Raw genomic sequence first — 12,130 nt, forward strand, 5'->3', positions numbered from 1 at the left:
CTTTTCTCTACCTCCTGCCAAGAAAATAACCTACAGCAGTTTTGTTTAAACCAAACACCAATTGGCTTCATGGTGGGGGTGGGGTAGGGCTGGAATACTATGGAAACCTTTCGCAGAGCAAGTGTAGTAAGAATCATAGAAACACCAGCAGATTATGTCTGCCACGCACCAGGCACTGTGCTAAATACTTGGTGAACGCGATCACACCCCCTCCTCCTCCAGGAGCTCCTAGTGTTGACACAGGCCTCCTCTGACCTCACATATACTCACAACCACATTCCCCCGGAATGAAGTATCTGGGACCTCTTTCTTCCCAAAAAGAAGCCCAGGCAATCTCTGAGCAGGTGTCTTACTGTGGGTTGGCTCCAGGTGAATGACCACTTTACTGCTGCTGGTACTGGTTGGCTCAGGGCAGGTGCGGATGAAAAGCAGTAAAGCAACCGAACAGGGTGAAAGGTGAGGAGACACCTGACAAGGACTTTCGAAACTATAGCGACACTATGTAGTTCATCAACAGTGGCTTGTCCTTATGAGGTTTTGTTTTTTTTGTTTTTTTTTTTTTCCCCCTAGGGTGGCAGAAGGACATAAGGGAGGTAAATATTCTTAGCCTCCATTTTATGTGTGAAGCAACTGAGGTTAAGAGAGGTGGAGTGATGGACCCAAAGTCACATAGCAAGTTGAGTTGTAGAGTCAAGATTTGAACCTGGGCACCATAACCACACATGTCTCCTGCTAGACCAAATCCTAGCCCAGGGTTAGGGGAGGCTGTGGTGGTGGTGGTGGTGGGGGGAGCATCAACAACTCTGTCTTGAATGCAAAGGAGACATCCAGACCTGCTGAGTCCACACCCTCTGAGAAAGATTGCATGGGGGAATACGTAAGAATAGCAATGGTTTCATTGCTCTAATGGAAAATACTTTTACAGTTTTGGAGGATCATGTCCTAAATCGATGGCTCTTTTCCTTGGTGAAAAGTTACCGTAGACTCTCAGAGATAGAAAGGATGCTGGAGGACCTCTAATTTCATCCCCTCTATCTACAAAAGAAAGAAAAGAGGCTTACACAGAGGAACCAGGCTGTTCATGGGTCACACAGCTAGGGAAAGACATGATGGAGCCTACCTAGAATTGTGCAGTTTTGACTCTTAGCCCAAGCCCTTCCCATTGCTTTGTGAACTTATATCTTTGGGTTCTTCCCACCATGAAGGGCACAACTCACCCTAATCTTAGTCGGAAGGTGAAACTTTCACAATATATTTTTCTACTCTCTTCCTCCTCTGTCCCTTCCTCTCACCCAGCTAACCGGACAGATGGTTTCGTACCAGCACAATCTACCTGAGACCAGGAAGGGGGTGTGCATTTTCTCAACTCCTAGAATGGGAAGATATTGGTGTTAGTTTAAAAAAAAATGTATCTTCAAGATTTACATAAAAGTACAATAATGAAGATAGTGTTTTACAGATCCACCAACTAAACATAGTACAGGCTAGAATCACATATTCAATCACCCCCCACACATATCCAATCACCTATTTATGATAAAGATAACCTTGCAATGTCATAGGGGAAAGGATGGCCTTCCTCATTAAGTGGTGCTAAGTCAACTGGATATTCTTACTTGGGGGGATAAGAGGGGGAAGGAATTTTAATTCCTAACTTATGTGAAACAGACACATTTTAGTTCCAAATGAAAAAGGTAAAGTGATAAAAGCTTTTGGAAAAAAAGCCATAGGAGAGCATCTTCAGGAGGCAGGTTTGATAAAGATTTCTTAGACAGGACATAAAAACCCTAAGCATAAGGGGGGGGGGAATTGATTAATGGAACTGCATTAAAATTAATTACTTCAATTAATCAAAAACACAAGTCAAGAAAGCAAAAAGGGAAGCCACAGAATTGGAAAAGATATTTGCAAAACATATATCTATCAAAGGACTCATGTCTGGAATATGTGAAGAACCCTGCCAATCAATAAAAAAAGGCAGACAACTCAATTAAAAAAATGGGCAAAAGACTTGAAATGGACTTTCTGAAAAGAAGCTTTCCAAGGGACCAATAAACATAAGAAAAGGTGTTTGGGAACAGCATGGAAGTTTTTTGTATGTCTCGCGTCCATGAAATACAGGCACACCAAAACTAAACCATCCTGCACACCTAGAAAACTGATCTGAGGATTAACACAACAATCTGCACAACCTGAACCACAGAACTCAGCAGGTATGTGGCACGGAGAGATGAACTGAGGGAGAACAGAAGCCGCAGAGGGCAGGGAGGTGTTTCTGTTTGCAGAGAGAGGACGGAGACTGGAGGGGGGGCGGTATACGGGAAAAGCACCCCCACAAAAGCAGCTGGAGACAAAGTAGAAAAGTGGAAACAGCCGCAGGGAATGAACCAAAAAGGGAGAAAGGAGAGGGTTTAAATTCCATTAGGACTAAAAACAGGGAGTGCAGAGGCTGAAATGGCGCAGCTCGATACCTGGTGGTGCTCTGGTGGGAAGGGCGAATCCCCAGGAGCAGAGTGGAGTCCAGGGTTCTTCGGGCCACACGGAGAGAGGCAGTTCCCCCGCTGGGAGGACATCAGGTAGAGGCTGTGTGGGTCCTCAAAAGGCAAGGCCCCAGTGGACCAGGGAGAACCACATTCGCTGGTGCTGGAACAAGGTCGTTAAGGGTGAAGCCTGGTGCCAGGTGTGTGTTGTGATTTTCCACAATCCCGGAAACACTGCTGCTACACAAAAGTGTCAACTTTTTCTGGGGCAGGCTGGCACCTGGCCGCAGTCTCTGGGCATCGGCAGCAGCCCGGTCCTGCAAACATTCCTGAATGTGGGCAGCACCCGGCCAGTGCTCAGTGAGATCCTCCAGCAGAAGGACAGAACAGGTCAAAGCTGCAGTCCCTCAGAAGTAAGGGGTTGGGAAAAACAGCCGCATCTGAGAAGGAACTCGGGAGAGAGATGCTGCCTGCGGCTCAGTCACGGACAGTGTGGAAGTGGGGAGTGGATGGAAGCCGAAGGACAGGAGGGCAATTGCTGGTGGGGGAGAACAGAGTTCTGATACTAGAGACTGGGTAGCTGGGTGATGCCATCTTCACTGCTCCCACGCATGTGCATAAGCACCTATAAGCGCCACAACAATCCACCCCAGTAAACTCATCAGCGCCATCTAGTGGAGAATGGAGTCATTACACTAAGCCCCGCCCAACTGGGCCAACCTCCTTCTTCAGGAACACAAATCCCTCCGCGTGCTTAGTTTATGGACTATAAAGCGATTCATACTTTGACTTCAGGGGAAAACGAAGTAATTTCAGTCATATTTCAGTCTGTTCACCAGTCCACCTATTCAGTTTTCTTTCTTTCTTTTTCCTTTTTTCTTTTTTCTCTTTTTTGTTTCTTTTCTTTTTCTTGAATACAGAAAGAAAAAAAAATCATTTTTATTTTCAATTTTTATTAAAATTATTTTTATTTATTTTTTCTACTATATTTTTTACTCTACTGTAAATTTTTTCAAATTCTATTTTACTTCCATCATTTCATGTTAGTCTACTTTAGTATATCCATATTTTGAAATTTTCAAACGATTTCCTTTTTTTTTCTCTCCCCTTTCTTCTCTAATCTATCAAGCCCCTTTCAACACCCAGACCAAAACACACCTAGGATCTAGCATCATTTGTTTGATTTCCTGGTGTGTGCTTGTTTTTAATTTTTTAATTTTGATATTTTTTTATTTCAATTTTTTAATTTTAATTTTTTCTACCTCATTAATTCCTTTCCTTCCTTCAAAATGACAAAATGAAGGAATTCACCCCAAAAGAAAGAGCAGGAAGAAATGACAGCCAGGGACTTAACCAACACAGATACAAGCAAGATGTCTGAACCAGAATTTAAAATCATGAAAATAAGAATACTAGCTGGAGTCAAAAATAGATTAGAATCCCTTTCTTCAGAGATAAAAGAAGTAAAAGTTAGTCAAGATGAAATAAAAAATGATATAACTGAGCTGCAATCTTGAATGGAGGCTATGGCTACAAGGATGGATGAGGCAGAACAGAGAATCAGTAATATGGCGGACAAACTTACGGAGAATAATGAAGCAGGAAAAAAAGAGGGAGGTTAAGGCAAAAGAGCACGATTTAAGAATTAGAGAAATCAGTGACTCATTAAAAAGGAACAACATCAGAATCATAGGGGTCTCAGAAGAAGAAGAGAGAGAAATAGAGGTAGAAGTATTATGTCAGCAAATCATAGCAGAAAACTGTCCTAACCTGGGGAAAGACACAGACATCAAAATCCAGGAAGCACAGAGGAACTCCCATTAGATTCAACAAAAACCGACCATCAACAAGGCATATCATAGTCAAATTCACAAAATACTCAGGCAAGGGGAGAGGCAAGAAAGTAGCAAGGAAAAAAAGTGCTTTACCTACAAGGCCAGGTTTGCAGCAGACCTATATCCACAGAAATTTGGCAGGCCAGAAAGGAGTGGCAGGATATATTCAATGTGCTGAGTCACAAAAATATAGGCCAAGAATTCTTTATCCAGCAAGGCTGCCATTCAAAATGGAGGGATAAAAAGTTTCCCAGACAAACAAAAATGAAAGGATCTTGTGACCACTAAACCAGCCCTGCAAGAAATTTTAAGGGAGACGCTCTGGGGGGAGAAAAGATGAAATAAATAAATAAAGACCAAAGGCAACAAAGACTAGAAAGGACCAGAGAACACCATCAGAAACTCCAACTCTACAAGCAACATAATGGCAATAAATTCATATCTTTCAGTACTCACACTAAACATCAATGGACTCAATGCTCCAATCAAAAGACATAGGGTAACATAATGGATAAGAAAACAAGATCCATCTATATGCTGTTTACAAGAGACCCACTTTAAACGTAAAGACACCTTCAGATTGAAAGTAGGTGATGGAGAACCATCGATCATGCTAATGGTCAACAAATAAAGCCAGAGTAGCCATACTAATATCAAACAATCTAGACTTTAAAATAAAGACTGTATCAAGAGATGAAGAAGGGCATTATATCATAATTAAAGGGTCTATCCACCAAGAAGACCTAACAATTGTAAACATTTATGTGCCAAATGTGATAGCACCCAAATATATAAATCAGTTAATCATAAAGAAACTCATTGATAGTAATACCATAATAGTAGGAGATTTCAACACCCCACTTAAAGCAATGGACAGATCAACTAATCAAAAAATCAACAAGGAAACAATGGCTTTGAATGACACACAGGATCAGATGGACTTAACAGATATATTCAGAACATTTCATCCTAAAGCAGCGGAATATACATTCTTCTCCAGTGCACATGGAATGTTCTCTAGAATAGACTACATACTGGGACACAAATCATCCCTCAACAAGTACAAAAAGATTGAGATCATATCGTGCAAAGTTTTAGACCACAACACTATGAAACCACAAGGAACAATTTGGAAAGGTAACAAATACCTGGAGACTAAAGAACATCTTACGACAGAATGAATGGGCTAGCCAAGAAGTTAAAGAGGAAATTTAAAAGTTCATGGAAGCCAATGAAAATGATAACACCACAACCCAAAACCTCTGGGATGCAGGAAAGGCGGTCATAAGAGGAACGTATATAGCAATCCAGGTCTTCTTAAAGAAGGAAGAAAGATCTTAGATACACAACGGAAACTTATGCCTTAAAGAGCTGGAAAAAGAACATCAAATAAACCCAAAACCAGCAGAAGACAGGAAATAATAAAGATTAGACCAGAAATTAATGCTATCGAAAAAAAACAAAACAAAAAAACCCCCAGTAGAACAGATCAATGAAACCAGAAGCCGGGTCTTTGAAAGAATTAACAAAACTGATAAACCCCTAGCCAGTTGGATCAAAACGAAAAAGGAAAGGACCCAAAGAAATAAAATCAAGAATGAAAGAGGAGAGATCACTACCAACACAGCAGAAATAAAAACAATAATAAGAGAATATTATCAGCAATTATATGCCAATAAAATGGGCAATCTGGAAGAAATGGACAAATTCCTAGAAACGTATACACTACCAAAACTGAAACAGGAAGAAATAGAAAATTTGAAAGACCCATAGCCAGTAAGGAAATCAAATTAGTAATCAAAAATCTCCCAAAAAACAAGAGTCCAGGGCCAGATGGCTTTCCAGGGGAATTCTTCCAAACATTTAAGGAAGAGTTAACACCGATTCTCTTGAAGCTGTCTCAAAAATCAGAAATGGAAGGAAAACTTCCAAACTCTTTCTATGAAGCCAGCATTACCTTCATTCCAAAACCAGAAAAGACCCCACTAAAAAGGAGAACCATAGACCAATTTCCCTGATGAACATAGATGCAAAAATCCTCAACGAGATATTAGCCAACTGGATCCAAGAATACAGTAAAAAAATTATTCACCAAGTTGGATTTATACCTGGGATGCAGGGCTATTAAATATCCAAAAAACAATCAATGTGATTCATCACATCAATAAAAGAAAGGACAAGAACCATATGATCCTCTCAATAGATGCAGAGAAAGCATTGAGCAAAATACAGCATCCTTTCTTGATAAAAACCTTCAAGAAAGTAGGGATAGAAGGATCATACCTCAATATCATAAAAGCCATATATGAACGACCCAACACTAATATCATCCTCAGTGGGGAAAAACTGAGAGCTTTCCCCCTAAGGTCAGGAACAAGACAGGGATGTCCACTATTGCCACTGTTATTCAATATAGTATTGGAAGTCTTAGTCTCAGCAATCAGACAACACAAAGAAACAAAAGGCATCCAAATCGTCCAGAAGGAGGTCAAACTCTCACTCTTCACATGATTCTCTATATGGAAAACCCAAAAGATTCCACCAAAAAACTGCTAGAACGGATTCATGAATTCAGCGAAGTGGCAGGATATAAAATCAACGCACAGAAATCAGTTGCATTCCTATACACCAACAATGAAGCAACAGAAAGAAAAATCAAGGAATCGATGCCATTGACAATTGCACCAAAACCCATAAAATATCTAGGAATAAATCTAATCAAACGGGTGAAGAATCTATACACTGAAAACTATAGAAAGCTTATGAAAGAAATTGAAGAAGACACAAAAAAATGGAAAAAGATTCCATGCTCCTGGATAGGAAGAACAAATATTGTTAAAATGTCGATACTACCCAAAGCAATCTACATATTCAATGCAATCCCTATCAAAGTAACACCAGCATTCTTCACAGAGCTAGAACATACAATCCTAAAATTTGTATTGAACCAAAAAAGTCCAAAAATAGCCAAAGCAATCTTGAAAAAGAAAACCAAAGCAGGAGACATCACAATCCCGGACTTTAAGCTATACTACAAAGCTGTAATCATCAAGACAGTATGGTACTGGCACAAAAACAGACACTCAGATCAATGGAACAGAATAGAGAACCCAGAAATGGACCCACAAACATATGGTCACCTAATCTTTGACAAAGCAAGAAAGAATATCCAATGGAATAAAGACAGTCTCTTCAGCAAGTGGTGCTGGGAAAACTGGACAGCGACATGCAGAAGAATGAACCCAGACCAGTTTCTTATACCATACACAAAAAGAAACTCGAAATGGATGAAAGACCTAACTGTTAGATGGGAAGCCTTCAAAATCCTCAAGGAGAAAGCAGGAAAAAACTTCTTTGGTCTTGGCCTCAGCAACTTCTTATTCAACATGTCTCTGGAGGCAAGGGAAACAAAAGCAAAATTGAACTAATGAACTCATCAAAATAAAAAGCTTCTGCACAGTGAAGGAAACAATCAGCAAAACTAAAAGGCAACCGACAGAATGGGAGATGATAATTGCAAATGACATATCAGATAAAGGGTTAGTATCCAGAATCTGTAAAGAACTTATCAAACTCAACACCCAAAAAACAGATCATCCAGTGAAGAAATGGGCAAAAGACATGAATAGACACTTCTCCAAAGAAGACATCCAGATGGCCAACTGACACATGAAAATATGCTCCACATCACTCATCATCAGGGAAATACAAACCAAAACCACACTGAGATACCACCTTACACCTGTCAGAATGGCTAACATGAACAACTCAGGCAACAACAGATGTGGGTGAGGATGTGGACAAAGAGGATCTCTTTTGCATTGTTGCTGGAATGCAAGCTGGTACAGCCACTCTGGAAAGCAGTACGGAGGTTCCTCAAAAAATCAAAAATAGAACTACCCTACGACCCAGCAATTGCACTACTAGGTATTTATCCAAGGGATACAGCATCCATTGAAGGGCACATGCATCCCAATGTTTATAGCAGCGCTATCAGCAATAGCCAAAGTATGGAAAGGGCCCAAATGCCCATCGACGGATGAATGGATAAAGAAGATGTGGTATATAGATACAATGGAGTGTTAGCAATCAAAAAGAATGAAATCTTGTCATTTGCAACTATGTGGATGGAATTAGAGACTATAATGTTAAGTGAAATTAGTCATTCAGAGAAAGACAAATATCAGATGACTTCACTCATAGGAGGACTTTAAGACACAGAACAGATGAACACATGGGAAGGGAAGCAAAAATAATATAAAAACAGGGAGGGGGACAAAACATATGAGAGTCTTAAATATGGAGAACAAACGGAGGATTATGGGAGGGGTTGTGGGAGGGGAGATGGGCTAAATGGGTAAAGGGCATTAAGGAATCTACTCCTGAAATCACTGTGGCACTATATGCTAACTAATTTGGATGTAAATTAAAAAAATAAAATAAATAAAAATTTAAAAAAAAGGAAAGGTGTTCAACTCTTTTGGTCATCGGGGCATGTGAGTTCAAATCACAGGGAAACAGCACCACACTTTCAGCAGAATAGCTATAACAAACAAGCAAACAAAAAAGACAATAGCAAGTATTGGGGAGGATGTGGAACCATCAGAACTCTCAAACACTACTGGCAGGCGAGTGAACAGGAATCACTTTGGAAAACAGTTTGGTAGGACCTACTAACGCAGAAGTTATGTTATCTTCTGGCTAGCTGGAAGACTTATGTGCGTTTACCCAAAGACACACACAAATGGTTTAGAGCAGGGCGTCTAAGTGCTGAAAACAATCCAAGTATTTATGAACAATGGAATGGATGAATAAATCGAGTATCTGCACACTCTGGGATCCTACACAGAAGGGAGAGAATGAAGGGTAGTCAGTGCACAGCACGGATGAATCTCACAAACACAACGGCGAATGAAAGAAACCAGACACCACAGGGAACGTATTGTACGATTCCATTTATATAAGAGCCAGAAGCAGGTAAAACTCATCTACAGTGTGACAATGTAGGATAGTGGTTACCCTTGAAGGGGGATAGTGACTGGAAAGGGGTGAAGGGGACCCGCCAGGGAAGTGTGTGGGGGGGAGGGAAGCATTCTGTTTTTCGGTCCAGTGTCTGAGCACATAGATGTGTACATTCGGTGAAGATTCATTGACTTGTACATTTATGTTCAATTACAATAAACCATCGTCAATTGCTCTTCTCTTATAAAATGAAGAGAGGTGAGGAGAAAGTAAGTAACAACTGTCTGTACCTCTTTCAGGCCCGCCATCATGCCAGATTTCACTGGCACTGACTCGGGTAACCTCCCAATCATCCTAGCCCTTGGGTGTTATGTCCTCTGTTTTGCCGATGAGAAGCCTGAGACACAGGAAGGGTAATTGCCCAAGGCCATGCCATCAATAAGTGCTGGAACCAGATTTAACCTAGGGTTCGAATCCAGGTGTGTCTATGCCCAGAGCTCCATCTCCTTTCCTTGGCATCCTGGTGCTTTCAAGGAATGAGCTCTCATGTTGGAGTCTGGGAACCTGGTTTTGAATCCTAGCAGTCACTCCCCCAGTGTATGACCTTGAGTGAATCACCGAGTCTGGCCGGTTCCTGATGTTTTCATCTGTAGTTTGGGGAGTTGCAGGGGGCCGGTGCAGGGGTGGAGAAGGTGGTGCTGGGGCAGGGCTGGGGTAGTGAACATAAAAGCACTAACAGAGCCCTGGATTCAGCACCTGCAGAATATTTACTGCTTCTTCTAGACCTTGCAAGGCATGTGTGCCCTTCCCAGCAGGGGTGTGGAGCTCAAAGCAAAATTCACCATGCCCCTCTCCCTGGTGTTGCCGTTCTAGTGAAGTCTGATGAAAATGATCATCAAGGCCGGGTTTGGTGGGGGGAAAGGAGCAATGTGCAGCCCAAGGGTGTGTGCGGAAGTGGGCAACAGGCCCTGCTCTGGTGTTGGGGGAGTTTATAGGCAGAACTTAGGTAAATACGTTTTCCATTTACTGTTCTGACACCAGCTGGCCGAGCGGAGTCCGTTTTCTCTCCTTGAAGGAGAGGGTGGGAATGTGAAGAAGGAGCCCCCCAAACCTGCTGGAATCACTCCCTCAAACACAGCGGGTCCTACAATCTCCTTTTACAACAGAACTGAGTTCAACTTTTTTTTTTTTTTTTTTAAATACTCCTCTAAGAATAGTCAGGAAAACGGATGGAAAGTAAATAGCATCTGTATTTGTTCAACATGATGTCACCTGTCCCCAGGTTTCCTGTGTCTGCTGAGGAATTGGGAGCTTTGGGGTAGGAGGGGGTGGGGACCTGAGTTTAGGTGATGCCCTTCAGGGCAGGACATGCAGATGGGATTTTATAGGAACGTATGGTCACGGTCACGTTCTATACGCAAGGCACATGAAAAAAGAGGTGCCAGTTACTTGCCTTGCCAAGGTTAACGTGCAAGAGCTGTCCTTCATGTCCACGGCTGAAAAACTTTCTTCCCCTTCTAAAGGCTCAGGCATCACGGCGGGGTGGGTGGGGGCGAGTGAGTTTTCGCAGGAGGGAATGGTGGGGGGCCCTGAGTAGGAACCACGCCCCCTACCTGGCTGCCCCCACCTTACCCCCTGAAACTCACCAAAGTCTTCATTTCTCTGTTGCTAAATTGCACACATTGATCTGATGTGTACAAAGTTGCAAAGCAAGTTGGCAGGAGCGCTGGAGTGTATCAGGTCTACCAGGGAATAAATATACTTGGGTTTTTAGTTTAAATGAGTTGAGAGCTAGGAAATGGCTTGACAGCCGTGGGGAGCCCAAGCGTCTGTTCCCCAGCAAACAAGTCCCTCTGTAAGTCAGAGCTGTCAATCAACACTGCCCCATGGGTACCTGGCCCTGGGGACAGATGTCCCCACCCACACTGCTGGCCTGTCACTGTGGAGAAGAGGCGTGTGTGGGAAGAAGTCTAAGGTGGCTGGCTGTTGGGAGGGGAGTGTTGAACACGGTTTCGACCTCTGGCCATTCAAGGTCTTGTCCCTGATGCTGGTGCCTTTCCAAGGGGAAGGGGAGGGGCTGGTGCCTCAGAACATGGAGGGGGGAGAGGGGGGAGGCCCTTTACACCACAGCAGCCTGGGGACAGCCTGTCTGTTCTGCTACCTTTTCTAATATTAATATCTTGATTAATTCCAGACCAATTGTTCTCTTTTTTCACCTTATTTCCTAGCCTTTGCAAACCACCTCCTCCTAAGAGTGACTGATTGAAGTTTGAAGTTTTCAGGTTCAGCTGTTTTTTTAGTTACTTGTTATTAGACAATGTTGCAATTTCCCCCCAGTAAAGAGGAAAAGGGCCTCTCCTCCCTCCCCTCTTCTTCTCCACCTCTTCCCTCTCCACTTCTCCTGGTGGGTCATAACTTAAAACAGGCCTGCGTGATACAGTTATTTATTCTTGTCCATCCTTCCCTCAACTCGATCTTGGGCTGAGGCCAAAACTTGGGGGAAACAAAGAAGCAGCCATCCGGAGAGTCTCTTTCCAAGCATAAGTGTTTGTTCGTGTGACCACTGCCCTCTTGGGGGCGGGGGGTGCTAGCGGGGAGATGGGGGGGGCCAGGGGCGTGCTCAGCACCCTCCACTGCACAGACCGCCCTGTAACCCATGGCCCAGCACGGAGCAGGTATGAAGGGCCCCCTTGTGCTGGAGACAGTCTGTCCAGAGGGAGCCTCCTTAGCAGGGAATTGCCTCCTCCCAGGGTTGGCCTTGCTGAAATTTACAGCTCAGCTCAATACAGCCATTGTGCGGCTCCGAGGGAAGCCATGGGGGTGGATTCGGCCTGGGGATCCTGGGGACTGGGA

The sequence above is a fragment of the Panthera tigris genome, chromosome D1, assembly GCF_018350195.1.
Source record: "Panthera tigris isolate Pti1 chromosome D1, P.tigris_Pti1_mat1.1, whole genome shotgun sequence".
Lineage (NCBI taxonomy): Eukaryota > Metazoa > Chordata > Mammalia > Carnivora > Felidae > Panthera > Panthera tigris.